This window comes from Engystomops pustulosus, chromosome 2 (assembly GCF_040894005.1).
Source record: "Engystomops pustulosus chromosome 2, aEngPut4.maternal, whole genome shotgun sequence".
In the NCBI taxonomy this organism is placed as follows: domain Eukaryota; kingdom Metazoa; phylum Chordata; class Amphibia; order Anura; family Leptodactylidae; genus Engystomops; species Engystomops pustulosus.
Window position 1 is genome coordinate 94,737,116 of NC_092412.1, and position 22,140 is coordinate 94,759,255.

Consider the following 22,140-nt stretch of genomic DNA (forward strand, 5'->3'; position numbering starts at 1 on the left):
TGTTATTCTGATCGTACAGACTGAGATGGAGAGGTCAGGATTAGTAGATGGTGGAAAGACAAGAAGTTTATTCTTAGAAAGATTAAAGGGGTATTCCCATCTGGGCATTTACATTTAATTAAATACATTTGCCTTATGTAAACATTTCTTCAATTGGATGTTAATTAAAAAAAAATGTTCCTGTGTGAAGATAATTTCTCATAAATGTAGTCATGTTGTCCCTTAGAAACCAGATGGCTTTCTCGGATACGACCACGTCACACTCTGGCAGCAGTGGCCAGACATGCGCAATAGAGTCCTGCCGGACCACCAGGATTCAGCGTTCATTACCACAGGGTGGCTGTGCGACATGTAGTAACTCCAGGACATTTTATATACAATAACCTTTTGTTTCTTTGTGCAATCCCTCCAGCAGACGTGGCCGTATCCGAGGAAGCAATCTCGTTTCTAAGGGACAACATGGCTACATTTATAAGAAATTATCTTCACACAGGAACATTTTTTTTAATATCATCTAATTGAAGAAATGTTTATATATGGCAGATTAATGAAACCGGATGTGAGTGCCCAGATGAGAATACCCCTTTAAGTTTCAAAAACTCAGAGGACATGATGTTAAAAATCGCAGAGACACCATCACTAGTGTTCTGAAATACTGCAGGGGTGATTTTACGTGCAGAAGTATATAGCTGGGTATCATCAGCATAAAGATGATACTGGAAACCAAATCTACTCATGGTTTGTTCAATGGGGGAAGTGTAAAGGGGAAAGAGAAGAGGACCAAGGACTGATCCCCGAGGAACCCCGACAGTGAGCGGAAGAGGAGAAGAGAGAGGTCCAGAGAAGGAAATACCGAAAGTTTGTTCAGAAAGATAGGAAGAAAACCAAGAGAGTGCAGTGTCCTTCAGGTCAGTGGAGCGAAGCATCCTAAGGAGGAGCTGGTGGTCCACAGTATCAAACACTGCCAAGAGATCCAGAAGAACGGGGAGAGAATAGGGACCTTAATATTTAGAGATGAGGAGATCATTGGAGACTTGGAGAGCCATTTCAGTAGAGTGCATGAAGCAGAAACTAGATTATACGGTATCAAGGAGGAAGTTAGCTGAGAGATGGCGGGTTAGTTGAGAATAGACCAGGCGCTCCAGGTGTTTGAAGATGAAATGGAGATAAGAAACTGGTCAGTAGTTAGCAGCACTGGATGGGTCCAGGGAAACTTTCTTCAGTAATGGGGCATCCTTGAAGGAAGAGAGTTAGACACCCAAAGAGAAAGGTTGAAAAAATATAAAGAAAATCTCATTTGTTTTTGCATCGCCATCTTTTCGGAGATATAACTTTAATATTTTTTGGTTGACACATCTGATTTTAAGGCAGGACCCGGCTCCAGAAGAAGATCGCGCAGCCCTGGGACACTGGCAGATCCCGGGACTGCAATCAGAGCCACGGACCAGGCCCCCCCCCCTGGTAAGTGCCACGGGGGTCCAATTCCCGTAAATGCCCCTGACACGCCGCGGTCTGGTCTCCGATCGCGGGTGTTAGAGGCGGGTGTCGGGTCTCATATACTGTCGACATCCGCAGCTTCTGGCGACGGCTCCGTTAAGGAGTCGGCACCAGAAGCATGACGTAGTATTACTGCATGTTGCGGGAACGCACGTCCCGCCATGCAGTAATACTACGTCAAATGTCGGGAAGGGGTTAATAGATAGGGAATTGTGTGTTTAGGGGAATTTTACTTTAATATTTTTATTTTAAAAAAAGTAATTTAAACATTTATTTTATTCCTTACACGGTGGTTTAACAAGCGATCCTCTTATTGTATTCTCCTAACTCAGTGTAATACAGATGTTTTACACTGTGTTATGTAACACACTGAGCATGCTACAGCCGGGTCCTGGCTCTAGAGGACATTGCACAGCCACGGCCAGATCTCGGGCTGCCATTGGAAGATTGGACAGTCTCCCCCGGTAAGCAGCTTGGGGTGAACAATCCACTTCAGAAGCCCCTTACACGCTGCAGTCATGCAGCGTGTAAGGGGTTAACACCCGTGATGGGAGGAATCACTGCTGACCATGACATACTACTACGTCAGATGTCATAAAGGGCATTATTTCCATTGCAGAAAACACATTACACCCATTTCACAGAGTGCTACTCCAACAACGGAGCATGAGAAGTGACTGGTGTAGGCAGATCTGAGGTTTAAGAACTTCAATATACCGAAAGCAATCGATTTCTAAAATAAATGTACTCAAGGAGCAGCCAAATTAACTTAATTACCCTCCCATCCCCCGACATATTTTTTAGTTTTTTTTTTGTACTACGTCCGTGTTCCTCTCTATCTTAGTAAATTAAGCTTACAACCGGCATGACTTCAACCTGAATGATTTCTAACTACTGGCATTTTATTATCTTGTGCTTAGTTGAAGCAAATATGACATTTTTAGTGGAAACATATGGATTACATATAATCGAAGTTACATTTTAACATATGGAATTATTGCATTTTCATATGGATCTAGTAGAAAAAAGCTATAAAGAATAATTTTCTATAAATCCCTGCATTCATATGCAAAGTGAACAATAAAATATGCAAACATTTTCAAATGCACTTTCCATCAGAAAATAAAATAATACTCCTAATGTATATGCTATGGTATGTGAAGAATAACAATATAATTTACTTTCTGACATGGCAGCTTTTTTTATGTAAATTTTGGAATTAACAGCGTGAAAGCACTAAATTTCGTACAGTATTTATAGTCGGTTATTTGGGATTACATAATTTTTCCCCTAATAAGAAAAAAAAATATTTCAAACTTAATAATACACATTAATTAAAAACATAGAACTGCAACAACCCAACCCTCTTAGTACCAAAAGTATTAATGGAACATGTCTGCAACTAAAAATCTGTTTGATTACTTTTATATAATTTCCATGTATTTTGGTGAGTTGAAAACAGAAAAAATATTTTTTTAAATCCTAGACATAAGGACCAATTGGTATACTGAAGGTTTACTACACATACTTCAGACTAAAATTTGGAGATCAATATAAAGTGTGCAAACGGTGTGTTGAGGTCCTCTGAAATTGTTCCATGAGTAAGAAAAAAATCTTACCGTTCTGGGGTTCTGATGGTATGTAGAAAGAAAGTGTGGCATTACGCACCAAACGTTGGTAAAAATTCTTCAAGGTTTATTCAATAATCCAAAAAGGTGAAAAATTAGACTGGTCTATGCGTTTCAGGCGTACTCAACGCCCTTACTCATGGATAATGGGTGTATCGCAAGTGATTTAACATATACTCCCCTACTCTGTTACGTCATGTTCCACATGTAACAGGAAGGGGCATGGCATTCACAGGAATGCAAAGTTAATGATATAAACATTGATATAAAAACATATACAAAACTCATAGTTACCACCCGTGTACCATCAAACTTAATCTTGAGGGCATATATAAATATAATACTATAAGGAAACGTTACCTGACTTGATTAACAATAGACACCGAAAATAATAGACTTGGAGCGCTCCAGTAGGAATTTTTATACTAAAATGGCAGGGATAGTGGTTTGGTGAGTCTTAAGGAGTAAAAACCGCTATTACTAGCTGAAGCATTTACTTAGGTGAAGCCAAATCCTTGTGCTAGAGACATCAAAAGTTGAAGCTGGCGCGTGTGCATATGCAGCGGCACACCAACCTAAAGCAAAAAAAAACAGGAGACGCATGATCCGACATCGCAATCCTGAAATCAAATGCAAGTAAATTACTAGAATCAAATGTACTGACAAAAGCCCACATTGAACATTGTATCTAACGTGGGACTTGTGAGATAGATTAATCCATTATTTTAAGTAGTGGAACATAAATTCATTGCTAAAGTTCATACCCATGGGGAACCTTGAGTTAAAGGGGTATTCCCATTTCAGCAAATTAATGTTATTGTATGCCTTATAAAAAGTTATACAATTTTCCAATATATTTTCTGTATCAATTCCTCACAGTTTTCTAGATCTCTGCTTGCTGTCCTTCTACAGAAAGCTTCTATGTTTACTTTGAGTGTACAGAAATCTGACCATGGTCACACAGGTGCACGGCTCTTTATATCACACAGGTCTGATTACTCACTGATACTAACCATCTGTGCACATGTATATCCATGGTCAGATTTACAGCAGTTCCTATAGCTTCCTACACGAGGACAGCAAGCAGAGATCTGGAAAACTGTGAGGAATTGATACAGAAAGTATATTGGAAAGTTGCATAACTTTTTATAATACAAACAATAACATTAATTGAAATGGGAATACCCCTTTAAGCTTAAAGGGGTATTCTCGTCTGGGCATTCACATTCAGTTTGATAATTATGCCATATATAAACATTTCTTCAATTAGATGTTATTAAAAAAAATGTTCCTGTGTGAAGATAATTTCTCATAAATGTAGTCATTTTGTCCCTTAGAAACGAGATGGCTTCCTCGGATACGGCCACCTCTGCCTGAGAGATTGCACAAATAAACAAAAAGGTTTTGTATATGAAATGTCCGGGAGTTACTGCAAGTCCCACATCCGTCCTGTGGTAATGATTGCTGAATCCTGGTAGTATGGCAGGACCCTATAGCGCAAGTCTGGCCACCGCTGCCAGAGTGTGACGTGGTCGTATCCGAGGAAGCTATCTCGTTTCTAAGGGACAGAATGGCTACATTTATGAGAAATTATCTTCACACAGGAACATTCTTTTTAATAACATCCAATTGAAGAAATGTTTATGTAGGGAAGATTAGTGAAACTGAATGTGAGTGCCCAGACGAGAATACCCCTTTAAGGATCCAAAATTCTTCATGGTCTTGTAAGATTTTGGCTCTGTGTTCCCCCTGTGGTCATAGAGTGTACCCACTCGGTACCAAAGAATACCTAGCAGGAAACTCTGCTCTGATGATGGTCAATGAAATGTCTTGAAGCCCCAGACTAAGAGATTTTCTTTTCTGATTGCTCTGCAACACTCAATTCAAGCCAATTCCGAATAATTTGAATATGTTCCAGAAAATGCTGCTTGAACCTTCTAACAGTAAACCCTACATAAATTTTCATGCAGAGCGTACACCTGATAACATATACAACAAAATCACTATTGCAGTTTATATAATCCTTGATACTGAACGTGTTGGACTGGAAAACTTCTTAGAAGGTTTCACATAAGTGTAAGTTTTACATGGGTATGTACCACATTTGAAAAAGCCTCTATGATGGAGCCATGTTCCTCCACCTCCTATGTTTGATCCAAAATAACTGGGAGAAACATAATTGCCTACAGTGGGGGATTTTCTGGCCACAACCTTACATCCCTTAGCCAAGATCTGTGCTCAACTGTCATCCTCCTGAAGGATTGGTAGGTATAGAAGAATAATTTCCTTGATATGTTTAAACTGGTTAGAAAATTGTAACATGACACAAGGAGCATTTTTGAACGTAAATTTAGGGGGTTCTTTGGTACTTGTTTTTATCATGGCACCATGATCTCTATGTGTTCTGCATGTTTAAGCATCCATTTAGGATAATTTCTCCTAAATACAGGCAGTCCCCGGGTTACATACAAGATAGGATCCATAGGTTTGTTCTTAAGTTGAATTTGTATGTAAGTCGAAACTGTATATTTTATAATTGTAGATCCAGACAATTGTAGATCCAGCCCTCAGTATACAGCCAGCCTCTGGTGCCCAGTACATTAAAGTGATCGAATGAAGGAAAAATAGAGCAGTACAATGATGGTTGACTACTGTTGCATGCGATTTTAGTGAGTGTTAGCATTCTTATTTCAGTGAAAAATTATTTCCATGAAAAATAAGTAATAAAAAAGTATTTTTTTAATTTATTTTGTGGTTTTGCCTTATTTAACAAAATTACCTAAATTGTCAGGAAACGTAATGTCATATGACATTATGGAATTCATTTTCTGAATCCGTGCACCAAAAAAAAAAAAGATAATGATTACGTGGATTAACCAAAACCGCTCTTAAAATTTTTTTGCAGACCTGTGTTATGCTCAAAGTGTACTAAGAGTTTAGACAGTATAGACAGTCCCCGGGTTACGTACAAGATAGGGTCCGGAGGTTTGTTCTTAAGTTGAATTTGTATGTAAGTCGAAACTGTGTATTTTATTGTTGTAGATCAAGACAAAAAAATTTTTGGCCCCAGTGACAATTGGAGTTTAAACATTTTTTGCTGTAATGGGACCAAGGATTATCAATAAAGCTTCATTACAGACACTTTACAGCTGATTATTGCAATCTGGGACTATAGTAAAGCATTCAGAGAGCTTCACCAGAGGTCAGAGGGGTCTGTCTGTAACTATGGGTTGTCTGTAACTCGGGTGTCCTTAAGTAGGGGACCGCCTGTATACAGAAAGATACAGCATAGTGTGGATAAAGTATTTAAATAAAACCATGGATGGCTTTCACATGGTGACATTAGCAATGTGTAACTCATGCAATTGCACTGGGTGGCAACCTGCAGTGCAGAGGAGCTTTTTAATACTGGTTTCTTTCTTTTCAATTCAACCGGATCTGTGTTCTTCATGCATTTAAATATATTAACAGCAGAAGCATTACTAGCAGGAACATGGCAACTCATTGAATTATATAGTGTGTAGAGCCAGAAAGGAGGACCATGACTCTAGGTTCAAGGAATACAATGAAAAGGAATCATGCTCCTCCATTCAGTGTTAAGTTGTTCCTTTAACATCCACTTGACATACGGATATTGGGAGGGGGGTTGTAATTCCCAGTCATGTGCCAGGAATTGCACCTTTTTCATGCCTTCTACACCAGAAAACTGAAAGTAATAATTAGCACATGGAGTGCGAGGACAAGATGTCCGTCGCTCCGGGCTGCTAATTATGCCCTTTTTTACTTCAACTGTTTAGAAATATAATATGTATAGTCTCTTACAAACGGGGCAAGTATCTGCCTAAAAATGAGATAATTGGAATGGCAAATTTTTCAAAAAATTTTTTTTACTAAGCACAAAATGTATCAGCCAAAATTTACCGTATATACTCGTGTATAAGCCAAGTTTTTCAGCACAAAAAATGTGTTTTTTCATCATTTTCACTGCATTTAGAATTTTTTTCCCGCTTCCCAGTACACGGCATGGAATATTTAATACCATCACTACGAAGTGCAATTTGTTACGCAGAAAATAAGACATAACACAGCTCTGTACATGGAAAAATAAAAAGGTTATAGATTTTTGAACGTTGGGAGTGAAAAATAAAAACTCAAAAATGAAAAAGGGCCTGGCCCTCAAGGGGTTAATGAATTCCCTATTTTGTTTTGGTCATTTGGTATATAATATGTATAGTCACAGGCAAATGGGGCGACTATTGCAATGCTTTTGGTAGTGTAGAGGGTGATTTTTATAAAAAATTAGATGAGGAAATGCTCCTCTATGCATCACACTCATTCAGCGCGATGCTGTGAGGAGTGGAGAAGGGAGAAGCAGTAATAAACCTCATTTCCCTTCTCCCTTGGGTCCTGCTCCCATGTCTACAATCAGTGGGCGGTCCCAGACAAGTGAAGAATGGCAGCTGATGGCTGGTTCAAGCAACCAGAGTTTTTATAAAATCATTTTCTACAATTCCTACTATTATACTATAATGATACCTTCTGTGTCACCGCCTCTATACTCATAGAATGTAAGCTCCTGCCAGAAGAACCCTCTATTTGTACTCTGTAATTTATTGTTATATTTGTATATGTCCCCTATGATTTGTAAAGAGCTACGGAATTTGATGGCACTATAAATAAAGTTTATTATTAAATATTAGATGGCAAAAGGGGGATATTTGAAAATTATTTTGCTTCAGAAATGAAGACACATGTATCCATTTCTCTGTTATGTCACCAAAGGACTTGTAGGAAAATGGTTTGTGCCGCCAGTTGGGATGTTCGCCCGGATGCAGTTGATCGCTGACTCGTGCCCCTGGGAGATAGGTGTTGTGGGTCAGCGTGATGTTTAACCCTTCCTGACAAGGACTGGCTCCCATGGGATGAATAAAGGAGTAGATCACTTGCCTGGTCCTGATGGTGGCGCTCAAAGAATTGGCTCTCACACTTGCAATTGAACTTCAACTTCGGTAATCTTGGTAAGCTGAGTCTCTTCAATGTCAGGTTGTTTGCTATCTTTCTCCTCAATGTGTTCCTCACTGGCATTAGACTTTGCTGACTTTGTAGATTGTAACTCACACAGCCTCTGCTGGGACACAAGAACCCTGTTCTATAGCCCTAGGCCCTGGAACTGTGTATGCTCCCTAATCTTCCTTTTCTACCACGAAACAGTAGCGCTGGTAAGGGTTACTTGGATTCTACTTCTCTTATTGGCTCCTCACAGCACTTACCTCTTTGTCTCCCTCAGAACTCAGCCACTAACTTCTAACTCCTCCTTTCTTCATTTCAAAATCCCCCTGTCTTGCCCTGGTTACCTTGGTAGCCAGAGTTCTCCTATTATTACACAGTAAACAATTAAAGGTATACACACAGTACATTGCCATGCTGTAGGACCCGACATTTTATACAAAAAGGAGGGTGCTGCAAATGCATTAGGTGACTTTCTGGGGAAACTGATATATATATATTGTGAGACACTGAAGGCGTTAACTGTGGAGGGGCGGTATGTTTCCCCTGGGTTTTCATACTATGCAAGGCCTTAGTGCTGAGTTTGTGTTGTCCAGCACCTTGGACACTGGTGGTGGGAGCAGCCTAATCAGTCTGCAAATCTCCCACAATATATATAAGCAATGCAGTGTGCAAAGAGTCATTAGTTGGCACTTGGAATCTGTCACTATTTTAGAAATATTTTTATATGCAAGTAAAATTCCATAGCATGAAAGTACAGGATCAGCATTTTTTATGATTTTGGACCCACACTTGTTCTGGGTAAGTAGAACACTACTATAGTTATGTCAAACCCTAAGAATACATTTCTAAAAATAAATGAAGAAGGTAAGAAGCATAATATTTACTTGATCATTATTACAAGCTCAGATTTTTATAAAAGCAACAAGTAGCCACACAAACTAAACAACTGAACAATTGATCCCAGATGCATAGGTGGACCAATTGATCCAAGGTGCAGGTAGCTTCCAACTGGTTTGCTGGTTGGAGCAGAATCACTTGTTCTATCACACCCTAATGAATAGGCTAGACCATAAATGGTGTCTCCGGTATCTTCAACCTTCACCAAGGCTTTTAATCACCAACCAGAGAAGAGTCCCAGAACTTAAGGGAAATTTCTGGGACTCTTCTCTGGTTGGAGATTTGGCCCTGATATCCTAGTTTGCATCACTTTTGGAAAAGAAACTATAGGTTGGTCTCCTTTAATTATACATATTGTTCAAACCCTAAAACTAGTAAATAATAATAAAAGTTTATTCTTACAAAAAAGAATGAAAAAATAAAAAAATTCTTGCATGTTTTTTGAGGTCTAATTTGGACTGTTTTCTGCGGTTTTTCAGGATGCATTTCATTTTAACATTATTGTCGAGTTTAGACAGATTACCATGCAAGATGGGAGGCAAAATTTGCCACTGTGTTTCAAGAGGAGGACCTAATAGAAAGGATGAAGCCAGTTTTATCTAAAAAAAGTATCTTATCAGTGTTAAAACATGCAGCTTCAGCAATGTGTCTTAAGCTCAGTTTCTACATTTTTACTGACCTCTTGAGTTGAAAAGTCTTGGTATTGCATTTATTTAAATATATATCTTTTCAGAAAAAAGACTTCTCAATTACTTAAGGTCTTTTGTGCATTCAGTCTTTTACTGATATGATAATGGACTATGATGCATATTTATATATGTTTCACTTAGCATTATGGGTTCAATTAAAAAAAAAAAACAATGACTGTTTTATATTCGGGTCTTTATGGTTTCAATCAGGGTTCAAATATTTCTTATGAAATAAATGACAGACAACAAAAAATGATAATGATTACTTATGTCAGTAGTAGTACTACATAGACTCTCTTCATAGTAATATAATAAAATATAAAAATAAAATATGAAGTATATACAGCAAATTTAAGAAATATAATTTTTTTTTCTACATCTACAAAAATAGTCCAACCACCCAAATAACTCCTTTAGAATAGTTTATTTGTTCATGTGTGGAGATCATGAAGCAGTATCCTAAGGAAACCTGTAATGTCACATAGTAGTAATGATTGTAGGGGTAGTATTTTTGTATTAATTAGACTTTAATTAATCTGTTTCATATTTATAGTTTTAAAATAATATGATGATTTTCACAATATATAATTTGAAAAATGTAAAAAAATTTTTTAAAAGTAATTATGTTTTATGTAGTGTATGGAGTAGAACCTAGCTAGCCAAACTGATATTTTTCAGACCAGATAGAATCAATAAAAAGGAATCTTCACAAAAGGTTACAATCCATTTTTCATACTCTCTGGTGAAACCCCGTTCCCAGAGCAGAAATCCATTCACATTTTCATGTGGAATAGATGTCATTAATGATAAAGCGGGAAAACTTTAATCACAATTAATCTAGTTTGACATGAAAATGGATTAAATTAATCATTATTTGTGATATTTTTTGCCCAATACTTCACACAGACAAATAAAAGGGCCAATTTATCAAGTTGACAGCTTTTCACACTCAGAAATAAATTAATTTTGGCCAACTCTAATGTCAAAGATCAAAGTTTAGGTCAGTAAGTCAATGTAACAGGAATTTAAGAGAGAAAGGCAGTTGCTGAAGATGTATTGATTTATGTTCAGCATTACTTACATTAGAGAATGAAATAGGTAAATGATGTAGTGTTTTATGATGTATGACATTTCTTACAAGAAGCACTAGGTTCATGTCTGAAGAACTTACTTTGAAATGTGAATTTTATTTATGCTCTTTTTAAGTTATTCCAATCCATGTTTTTCCCTTGAATATTAAATATTATTACATAAATATACATATATTTTGAAGTCTACAGGAATATTTATTTTGAGCTAGTTTTAAGGGATAGAAAACTAGGAGATTACCTGACTCTATTTACCAAATGACTACTAGAGAAATTCTGCTCCACATCACTTCCAGTAAATTGTCCAGGGCGTTCATTTCACTAAATATTATGACATAAACTGCCAAGTACTTAAGTTATTAAATTACAAACATATTTTGTGCTCTGACCCAATTTGTATAATAGTGAGGAGTATGTCAGGTATCAATTGTATTTTACATGTTTTTCAGGGCAATGTGTTATTATAGAGACACTTGCTGTATTATATCAATTATTTTAGTTGGGTTCTATGATCTTATTGAATCAGTTTAAAATTTTTAATTAAGTTACATTTCAGTGGAAATATTCAAATATCATCAAAATGTTCCAGTGCACAATAATGTCCTAGACAATTTATTGCTGATAACTTACAGGAATTACTAAGCCTGCAAATCTTATTTTTTATCTTTAGACATTAGATTTCCAGCAACCTCCATTTGTAAATCACATGAATGTATAAATCATATAAATCGCATTTACATTGAAAACAATTAACTTTTTCCAAGGAATAATTTTGTGAAGATGGTTGAAAAAAATGTTATGAATTTCACACTTGGCCGAGCCAAAGTTTATACCATTCAAGGAAGTGACATTAATGACTACAACACTGTTTCACCTAAAATAAGACCTCCCCCGAAAATAAAACCTAGTATAATATTGTTCAGGCTTAGAAATATAAGGCCTCCCCTGAAAATACGACCTAGCAGCAGTCATTGCAGCAGCTCCCCCCACGCCATATATTAGTATTTGGAAATCTTTTAGATGCTGCAGAAGGTTGTGCTATGGGGAAGAATTCATGGAATTAAATCACTGTCTGTTGTGCTGCAAATGTGATACCAGCAGGCTCCAGGATAAGGAGGGGTCATTAATGGGAAATGCTTTTACTAAACATTAGAGATTGGGGTCACAAGAAATACAACATGAAATTCTGAGTTTGGAGAGTTATAAGGATGTTTAAGAAGTTGATTTGTTGTTCAACGATAAATGTAAATTCTTGTTCATGGAAAAATAAGACATCCCCTGAAAATAAGACCTAGTGCCTCTTTAGGAGCAAAAATTAACATAAAACACTGTCTTATTTGCAGGGAAATAGGGTAGTTCATCTGGAAGCAGTTAATTTCTCATGGGTAAAAAAAAAAATTGCCATGTTGTTATTTAAAGTTTAAAATCCCCCTATTCCTACCTTTGGTGGTCACACAGAAAGCAAACTGTTGACTTTGTTCTTTTGTGTATCTTTGAAAGTTCATCCAACCCTCCATGTTATGACAAGCAGGATTTATATTACTAAGATACCAAAACGAGAATATGCTCAAAAAATGTAATTAACGTTAAAGCTGTTCATAGAGATCACCATTATATTTTTAAAGGCCACCAAAAAGGCTAATCATCATTGGTCCTGCTAAATCCCCTTCCCCCAAAGCCTCTGTCAAGTAGATAAACGCTTGCATGGACTGGATTTGTCCTATCAGCTCCTATTTGTTCCCCCAAGCCAAGCAGGTGTCTGGCAGCTGTCAATTTCCTTATTCCTATAGAATGTGTTTCCCTTTTCAGTAAATAACGATAGGCTTGTGAATGAGGGAATTGAACAATTTGAACGATATATGGATAATTGCCCCGTTTAGCTCATTCCAATGTTTTATACAATACCATCAATATCAAGGTTTTCCTTATGTTTCCCATGAAAATCAATATGGGATAGTTATCATTGGGTTTCTTTGAGGTTTTTTTGGCATAAAAAAAGTCTCAAAAATCACATTGAGTTTTTTGGTGACTTTTCCTTGTACTTCAAAGTAATAGAAAAAATATTGATGTATTTTGTGTTTAGTTGCATCCTCACTCTTTTCTAGGTTGTATATCAGTATTCAGAGATTCAGTATTTAGGGTGCAATTTTTAGAGGCACCTGCTCAGCTTTAAGTGACTTTGAGAGACCTAAATAGCAGTAAAACCCTGTAAATTATGCCATTATAGAAACTACACCACTCAATGTGTGAAAAAGTATTTAACCTTTAGTTTTTTCACAGTTGTTAAAAAAATGGGGGTGTAATTTATAAGCTGTAATTTTTTTAGACGAAACATACATTTTGGGCAAAAATTAAACTGTCACAATGTATTCAATGACAAAAACTCCACAAAGTTTGATACCCAATTTCTTCTGAGTATGAGGATGCCCCATATGTGTTGGTAAACTGCTGTATGGGCATAGAAGGGAAGGAGCGCCATTCAGAGCAGATCTGCATTGTCGCATTAAAAAAGGCTATAAAATGTATTTTTTTGTAATGTGGACACATGGGAGATTTTTTTTTTTGTGGATGAGATCCACTTTTCAGGTACATCATTTATGGGCGGTTCAATAGCTTATAATCAGATTTTATTAAAGGAAACCTTCCATCTCGGCTCTACGTATTAAGGTAGATATGGTGGCAGGTTCCTCTAATAAATGCCATTGTAATCTTTCAGTGGCCGATAAGTTTGGAAATGTTTTATTGCCCTAATATGCAAATTAGTGAAAGAGGCTACAGTGGCGTAGGGTAGACGGAGCTGGAGCTACATGGCCCGGCTACTCCACGCTCAAGTAGCCTCTTTCGATCCTCCTAGTGTATCTTCAGCGTGCTGCTCCTAGTAGCTGCGCGCATTCGTCCGCGCTTGAGCTGGCGGCTGGGCGTGCTGGGTTCCGAAGTCAGAGCCACTGCACATGCGCAGTAGCTCTGACATCGGAGCTTAGTTTGTGAAGCTGCCTTATGTTATGTTATGAACTGCATGAGCTGAAACTCCATTGCTTTGGGAGGCGTCACCAGAGTTCCTCCAACTTCACAGGCTATTGCATGTTACAGGCTCCCCCCACCCCGATCACTTTGTACATGCCCACCGCTTGATGAACACTTTTCTTCCTGTTGACCTCGCGCCCCCTCTCGTGACTTGCCAGTCAACAGTGGGTGAACATACACTGACTATGGGAAGCACCCTTATAGTTGTCACTGGTTGCCACGGGGTTGCTCACTTACATCAGTGCAACATGTGCAGCATAGCTGTGGATTGGGAGGTGGCAGAAGTGCATTTCTGCAGCTTCTTCCAGGAATGTATTGAGCAGTGCATCCCTGAAGCTACCAGAAACAAATAGATACTACGTAGTTGTAAGAGGTTGAACGAGAACAGTTGAACAGTATTCATGTGAGAAGTGCTCCAGGGGGTGTACATGCCAGTGAAGCTGGAGCCTGGAGGGGCTCTGCTGACAAAGCACTTGATTTACCAATGTCAATCTGCACTCGATTTGCTTATGTTTAAGAAAGTTCTTTTTTTGCGGGTTTATCAGCAATTCAGATAGAAGTTTTCCTTTTTTTATTTAAGAAAAGAGATTCTAAAATACAGCCTACATTTTGGGCTCTTTTAAATATACACCCTTCCTAGCACACTCTAGATAACAAGAAGCAAAAGCAAGAGTGCTAAGTAATCACAAAAAAAAATTAAAAATTAATTCTACTCCTCTACCCTAAATGTTAATGAAAAAAATTAATAACGTGGGACTGTGTGAAATTTCAAAACACGCCCCACGTTCTGACTACTAGTATACTTCCATGGATGGTGCTTAGCATGTACACATCCATGTGGGCGCAAAATTTTACGGCCAGCATTTCATCATTTTGAAAAGGACATGTCTCCCCTTTTGCTATCTTTTTCTCTACAAAGGAAATCCCTTACTATTTCTGCATATTGTGCCACAGGCCCCAGTGTGGGCATCATGCAGGGCTTTAAATAATGGCACATTGGTATAAAGGTTGTCCATATATATATATACTAGCTATAGCTCCCAGGTTAATAAAAATATTTTATATGTATCTGTAGACTGTCATTGACTGTCCCTGTCACTGACTGTCTCTGTCACTGTCTGTCTATGGCAGTCTCTTTCAGTGACTGTGTCTTGGGCACTCTCATTCCAGGAACTGTCTGTCTCGGGCACTCTCATTCCAGTGACTGTCTGTCTCGGGCACTCTCTTTCCAGTGACTGTCTGTCTCGGGCACTCTCTTTCCAGTGACTGACTGTCTCGGGCACTCTCTTTCCAGTGACTGTCTGTCTCGGGCACTCTCATTCCAGTGACTGTCGGTCTCGGGCACTCTCATTCCAGTGACTGTCGGTCTCGGGCACTCTCATTCCAGTGACTGTCGGTCTCGGGCACTCTCATTCCAGTGACTGTCGGTCTCGGGCACTCTCATTCCAGTGACTGTCGGTCTCGGGCACTCTCATTCCAGTGACTGTCGGTCTCGGGCACTCTCATTCCAGTGACTGTCGGTCTCGGGCACTCTCATTCCAGTGACTGTCGGTCTCGGGCACTCTCATTCCAGTGACTGTCGGTCTCGGGCACTCTCATTCCAGTGACTGTCGGTCTCGGGCACTCTCATTCCAGTGACTGTCGGTCTCGGGCACTCTCATTCCAGTGACTGTCGGTCTCGGGCACTCTCATTCCAGTGACTGTCGGTCTCGGGCACTCTCATTCCAGTGACTGTCGGTCTCGGGCACTCTCATTCCAGTGACTGTCTGTGTGTCTGACTGTCACTTTGTCTATGAAGAGATTTATCAGAAGTGTCTGAGAGCCGAACTGCTCTAGTAGCCCATGGCAACCAATCAGAGCTCAAGTTTCATTTTTGCACAGCCGTTTATAAAATTACAGCTGATCTCTGATTGGTTTCCAAGGGCAACTGGAACAGTTTTATCTCAGACACTTCTGATAAATCTGCCCCTTTCTCTGTACCCCTATCCATCTTACCTCACACACAAGTGTCTTATACTCATTTCCTAAAGTAACCAATCAAAGCTCAGAGCTCATATAAATGACCTGTGGCAGAACAGAAACCAATAACGGCTCAGCTTACAAGTGCCACAGCAGCAGTCAACAATGGCTCCCGGATATGGTGGGTAATAAGTGGATTTTGGTGGGTGTAAACTGGTGAAATAATAGACAGCCTTTATAGGTCATTAGCGTCTTATTAACTGACAAATTTTGTTCTGGGGTATGGCTGCTAAAAAAATAATTTAGGAAATCTAGTATTTGTTCAAATGATCATGACTACTGCTGGTAGCAGGGGGTGTCTGCATGTTGTCATTTATGTCACTCATGAGAACCTTATATCTAGACATAATGCCAGAAAAAATGGGGTTGTCAAGTATAGGATTTGATGTGGATGGAGCCATTGTAAAAATGTTTTTTTCTTTGTTTAAACCCAACAGCAAACAACCTTTTTTTTTTTTTAATTCACCCCTATTTTTTAAGTACCGACCCCTAACTTACTAAACCCAGAGACCATATATACAAGTATCTATATATGTACAGATATATATAGCTGTATGAAAACTAAATAATGTAAAAAAAAAAAAAAAACAGGTGTTTTTATGTGTGAGGGACAGAAGAATTCATGAGGTGTCACTGAAATGGATCTGTTTCTCTCCACAGCTGGTGAGGAACGGATACAGATGTTCTCTTATTTCACTCAGGTGACCATTGTGGTTGGACAGCACATGATCATCTGACCAGGAACCAATTCTTTTGGCTCCTTATCACATTCTAAGAACATAAGCTGTTGCTAACGGCTTGTTCATAGAAAAGCTTCACTCTTATGCTCACTGCCAGGTCCTGTACATAGGAGTACCATGTGACCGCTGTAATAGGGCTACTATTCTCAACGGAGAATAGGTATGTCCGAGTTCTTAGAGCAGGAGATAGCCCCAGCCCAAATATTCCTGCTTTTCTGCAGCAATGTCTTTCGGTGTTGCTGCAGACCTGCGCCACCCGCCGTCTAAAGACAGTGGGTTGTCACCATCGGGTTTATGAGTCTGACGGCAGCAAAGCTCCAGACACGGACATAGAATTGTCCAATGTTTGTGCTGTGAATATTTGGGCCACCTTTGCAAACCAATTCTCTATTGGCTCTTGTTCATAAAGTTTGTAGAGCTCAAATTGATGAAACACCTTTTTAATTTGTGTCGATTTTGATAAGTGATCATTATTTCTGGTTGGTTTAGTGGGAAGGTACATTGGTTAAAGTTCATTGTGTAAATCTACCTTAGAGCACATTTATAATATCTAAATAGATCCAAAGGTCTATGATTAATTCCCTAGTTCCTATTTATTATATTTTTATCGCAGTTCAATATCTTTATTTTATATAAAGCTCAAATCCTGCCTATAACTGCTAGGAGAAACATTTTGCTATAAACTAATCCATATTTAGGCTATATAACCGAAAAATCTACAAAATATTCACTACAGGTATGGTAATACTGGATCATAAAACTATGACTTCTTTAGACTGTACAAAGTTTAGTTCCCATTTTTTAGCAGAGTTTTGCAAAGAAGAGGCAAACAAAAGTTGAAAATAAATAAAACATGTGGTTCACAGTATAATGCTAGTTTTGCTGGTGTTATTTAAAGGGAACCTGTCACCAGGAGACCCATTTTTAGCACTCCCCCAGTCCTCACAGAGCATAGTACATACGCAGCCAAAGTGTTTTTGTATAAAAAATTGGTTTTACAGAAAAAAAGATATGTTATATTGTACCTTTCATTAGCATCTGCTGTGTGACTAGGCAGTTGCCAAAAGGGAGGGGCTGGAAAGGAGCAGTTCCCCCCCCCCACCCTAGGGGAACAGCTACTCCATGTGACCTTTTCAAATATATGAAAACACCCATCACTTTGCTTAGCGACGCCCCCTGCTCCTCTACAGCCAATCCCGAGTGTGGGGAGTTATATATTTGAAAAAGGTCACATGTTTCCCAAGGGTGGGGGGAAACCTGCTCCTTTCCAGACCCTCCCTTTTGGCAACTGCCTAGCCACACAGCAGGTGCTAATGAAAGGTACAATATAACATATCTTTTTTTCTGTAAAACCAATTTTTTTATACAAAAACACATTGGCAACGTATGTACAATGCTCTGTGGGAACTGGGGGAGTGCTAAAAATGGGTCTCCTGGTGACAGGTTCCCTTTAAACCAGAATATTGGCACATTTAGTTTAGTAAATTTCCCCTATGTCCATGCATTGACTTTGAAGCATCTGAAAATCAAATGTTTTAATATATGATAAAAAGAAATTTGCACAACGGGGCACATTTACTTACCCGATTCCTCATCCGGACTGTCTGACGAGGATGAGTGCGTGTCTTGCGACACAATTAGAATTTTAAATCCCACGCTTAGTCCGAATCGGTCGAGTTGTCCGACGGCCACACCCACCGATTTTTGTCGCATAAAAGCCAATGCAGCAAAATCGCATCGTGTGCGCCAAAAACCCCTGTTAAATGCAGCGCAAAACGGAAATAGTTGGGGAACTTACGGAAATGCGGTTCGCGGACCCTTAGTAAATGTGCCTCAATATGTTAACGTCTGAAACATGCAAATTTATCAAGTACTGTTTTTAAGAATTCTGCTGTCAACTTCTGATTCACATTTTCAACACATTTGCAAAATTTGCTCACTCCTTTTAGTGTGGATAGTCTGATAAGCTAATGTGCAACAGATTTTTTAAATTAGACTTCTTCGCAAAACTGATGCCCATATTTTATGCTATTGAAGAAATATAGCAAAAAAAATCCATCTGCAACATTATCAAGACAAGTGTGGCGCTGCTGTATCAGTTGATGTGAAACAGAGTCATTATTATCATTGAGAGTACCTTCTACACTGTCCTACAGTGGATTATGCCTTTAATCATTGCTTGTGTTTGCTTTAAATTACTTTCCCTAATACTTATGTGAGGTAGTAGATAAGAGTTCTCTGGAATCAACTGACCAAGTGGCCATTTACAGTAACATTGGCATCCGCACTTAACAAACAAGGTGCAGAACTAGCATTCACATGTGTAACAATAGTAAATGTTTCTTTGTATGAAGTCTGAGAAATACAGGACAAATATAGTCTTATCTAATTACAGTTACCTGCTGACTCATACATTGGCTAGAAAAACCGACAAGTTTCCACACCAAAGATCACACAGTTAAAGGTCCATCCTGATTGGTGCATTAAGTTATGGATACATTTTTTTATTTTTCAGGTTACACCAAAACATACAAAACAAGCTATTGTAATCTGCTTTCTCAGTGGAAAGAAAATCCTTATGGCATCAGAATATCTCCCTGGGAGGCACAGACCAACCCAGAAGTGAACTGGAGATTCCCCTGGTGGACAGCTGGGCAAGATGGGCTCTAGCCCTCAGGTCCAGGCAACGTGCCTGTGGTTATCGTCTTATATTTGTTATCCATGGCCTATTTTCTCCTAAAACCAGCTTTTAAAATTATGCTGATGAACCTGTGGGGACACCTTAACCTCTCTGTGATCTAGCTTTGCAGACTGTTTCACCTACTCCCCCTCTTCCCTTAGTACTTGTGCTTCGAGCCAGATAACAGAGGGGCCAGGGTAGTTCTTAATAAGTACCAATTAGCCAGAATCGCTAGTCAGGTGCAGGGCCTGCAATATTATACAATAATATTCATTCAACAATTAGTTTTTTCTGAGACAAAGTCACCTGGAATCGGAGCTCACTGATCTGCTTCTGAAACTGTTGAGATTTGTGCTTGAGCACAATTATTTTTTATTCAAGGACAAGAACTACCTCCAAGTCTGATGGAGGACGATGGGGGCCACTTGTTCCTAGCACCATGGGAACACGAAGAAGTCCATTATGCGATGGACGTATCAAGCGGCCATGTGGTAGCATGGATGCGTTTTATTGATAATGTTTTGTGCATCTGGCAGGGGACGAGACCAAACAAGGATAGAATTCTTGGACATTGAATTTACGGTAAGTGATAAGGGTCACCTAAATACATCTGTATTCTGCCGTAAACGCATTGTTGCACTCATCATCGCCCCACCCTCCTTATACTATTTGTTTCACTTTGACAGGACAATTTTTATGGGTTCGACAAATTTGGGACATGGACGAACAATTAGAGGAGGAAGCATGTACCCTCAAACAACGATTTACGCGAAGGGGCTACTCTACTATTGACGTTGAGAGGGCCTATACAAGGGCCAGAAAGGAAGATTGGAACCTCCTTCTCAAGACAAAATCTCATTGGCCCAGTGATAATCAGCAGAAATTTATTACACCCTACACCTCTCAATGGAGAAGGGTAGAGGGGATTATGAAACGGTTCTGGCCGATCATATTGTCAGATCCAGACCTAAGCAACTACCTGTCATGACGGCCACAATAGGTGGCCAAGAAGAGCAAATCGGTAGGTGATATGCTGGTAAGGAGTCACTATACTCCTCTGTACCCGAAAGCCTATATTTTTGGGTCAAATTGGGGGCAGTTTCCCTGTGGACATTGTTCCATTTATAAATTGATGAGGAAGGTAAACACATTTTCTAACTCTTCAGGGACCAAATCATTTCAAGTTGTTCATTTCATCAACTGCAGTACATCGGGTGTGGCGTACCAACTGACATGTCCATGTGGGCTCAAGTATATTGGCATGACGACCAGGGAACTTAGGACCAAAATACAAGAACATCTTATAGACATCCAAGCCGCATTGAAGATTCTATCTGATGAACATGAAGCATTTTCCAAATTTAGGAATGTCCCAAGGCACTTTCACGAATGTCACAATGATAGATGGCAAGATATCCGTGTAAGTGGTATTGACAAAATAATTGTTGGATCACGAGAAATGTATTGCGGAAGTTGGAAAGAATTGAAACAAAATAAATTGTGAAATTGCAAACCGTTGCACCCCTTGGCCTAAATGAGAAGTTGGCATTTGCGTCCTTCGTGTGAATTTGGGGTTGGTGTCTCCTACCTGCAACTCTGCCTGTTTAATGTTTTAATCAACATTTTATCATGGTGTCCATGTTTGTTTAGGTATAGCAAAATTTAGATCTTTCTACTTGGATCAGCTATATAAATTATGGGGAGGTGTAGACCACCATTATCGCCACCTATAGGGATCTATATATACTTTTTGTTATATGAATGGCATCATTTTAGATTTCATAATTCCATTGTATAGTAAGGTATGAGCTGTGGTATGATCACATGTTGTGATCTATGAGCAAAGCTTACCATCTATTGGATATGTCAGTCTTTGTTCCACCTCCCACTCTACTATATAGCTGTATCCATTTTCATAATCTGTAGTACCCCTTGAGGAAGCGACGTTGAAATGCACGTCGGGGTTAGTGATACACCTCATTTGGTCCAAACTATCATGCAGCCCGGTTGGTATACTTAGACAGTTTTAGCACTATGCACTTTATTTATTTATTCATTGATGATATAATGTCTTGATTTGTGATACATTACCGGGTGTTTTCCCTCACAGCTTTGTATATGCATTAGGATCGTCCAAACTCGCTTATTATTTTTTTTTTTATTTCATATCAATTATTTTTGCACTAGGCACTTGTCACTTTGTTTGATACAGTAATTGTATTATTTGTGTACTTTGCAATGTGGATGCTAGCACACTTAGTTTAGCACTTGCACTTTGTAATAGAATTATCCTGCATTTTATTAGCTGTGGCATGTATATTTAAGATTGCACTAGCATTTATAATAATTGGACCAGAGATGTACTGCAGTGTTCATCATGTGTTGTTTTTATGTCATAGTGATGATACATGTGTTATTTTGTGCATATAATTGAATAAAGTTTACATTCTTGATAAATAAATCAAATGGTGATTTATTGTTTCATATTCTAGAGAGTTAGTACATAGTCTGTTTGTAGGTAAATAAGGTAGTTGTCAAGGCTCATTATTAGAATTTGAAGGTTTTAGAAGGAAGGAGGCCATAGATAACGGATATAAGACGATTACCACAGTCATGGTACCTGGATCTATGAGTAAGTGTCCCTGGTTTATCATGATGGATTTTTATGGTAGATTTTCTTTAACAATACAAATTATCATATGGCTCTGAGCATTTTATCATATAGCATTACAGTGTTAGGCCCTTTACTACATAACCCTGTATGGTATTATAGCTGGGCCAGGTTCCCTTGCAACTTTCTCTTGGTATAGTCCCAGTGTTCTACATGTACATAAAGTTATAGAGAAATTAAGTAAATAACACTCTGAA

The 22,140-nt window shown here is 38.7% G+C and overlaps 1 long non-coding RNA gene across 4 annotated transcripts in view; it reads left to right on the top strand.

Annotated features, from left to right (window-relative positions):
- Nucleotides 1–21,816, top strand: part of LOC140118113 (uncharacterized) — a 47,648-nt gene extending 25,832 nt beyond the window's left edge. Inside the window, exons 3-5 of one of the 4 annotated variants that reach the window (XR_011853139.1) lie at nucleotides 7,908–8,143; nucleotides 19,108–19,854; nucleotides 19,959–21,814. This is a non-coding gene — a long non-coding RNA (uncharacterized lncRNA). Of the gene's footprint in view, nucleotides 1–7,907; nucleotides 8,144–19,107; nucleotides 19,855–19,958 lie in introns of all 4 variants that reach the window. The other 3 variants (XR_011853140.1, XR_011853141.1, XR_011853142.1) reach the window with 3 other exon arrangements.
- Nucleotides 21,817–22,140: the final 324 nt, after the last annotated feature.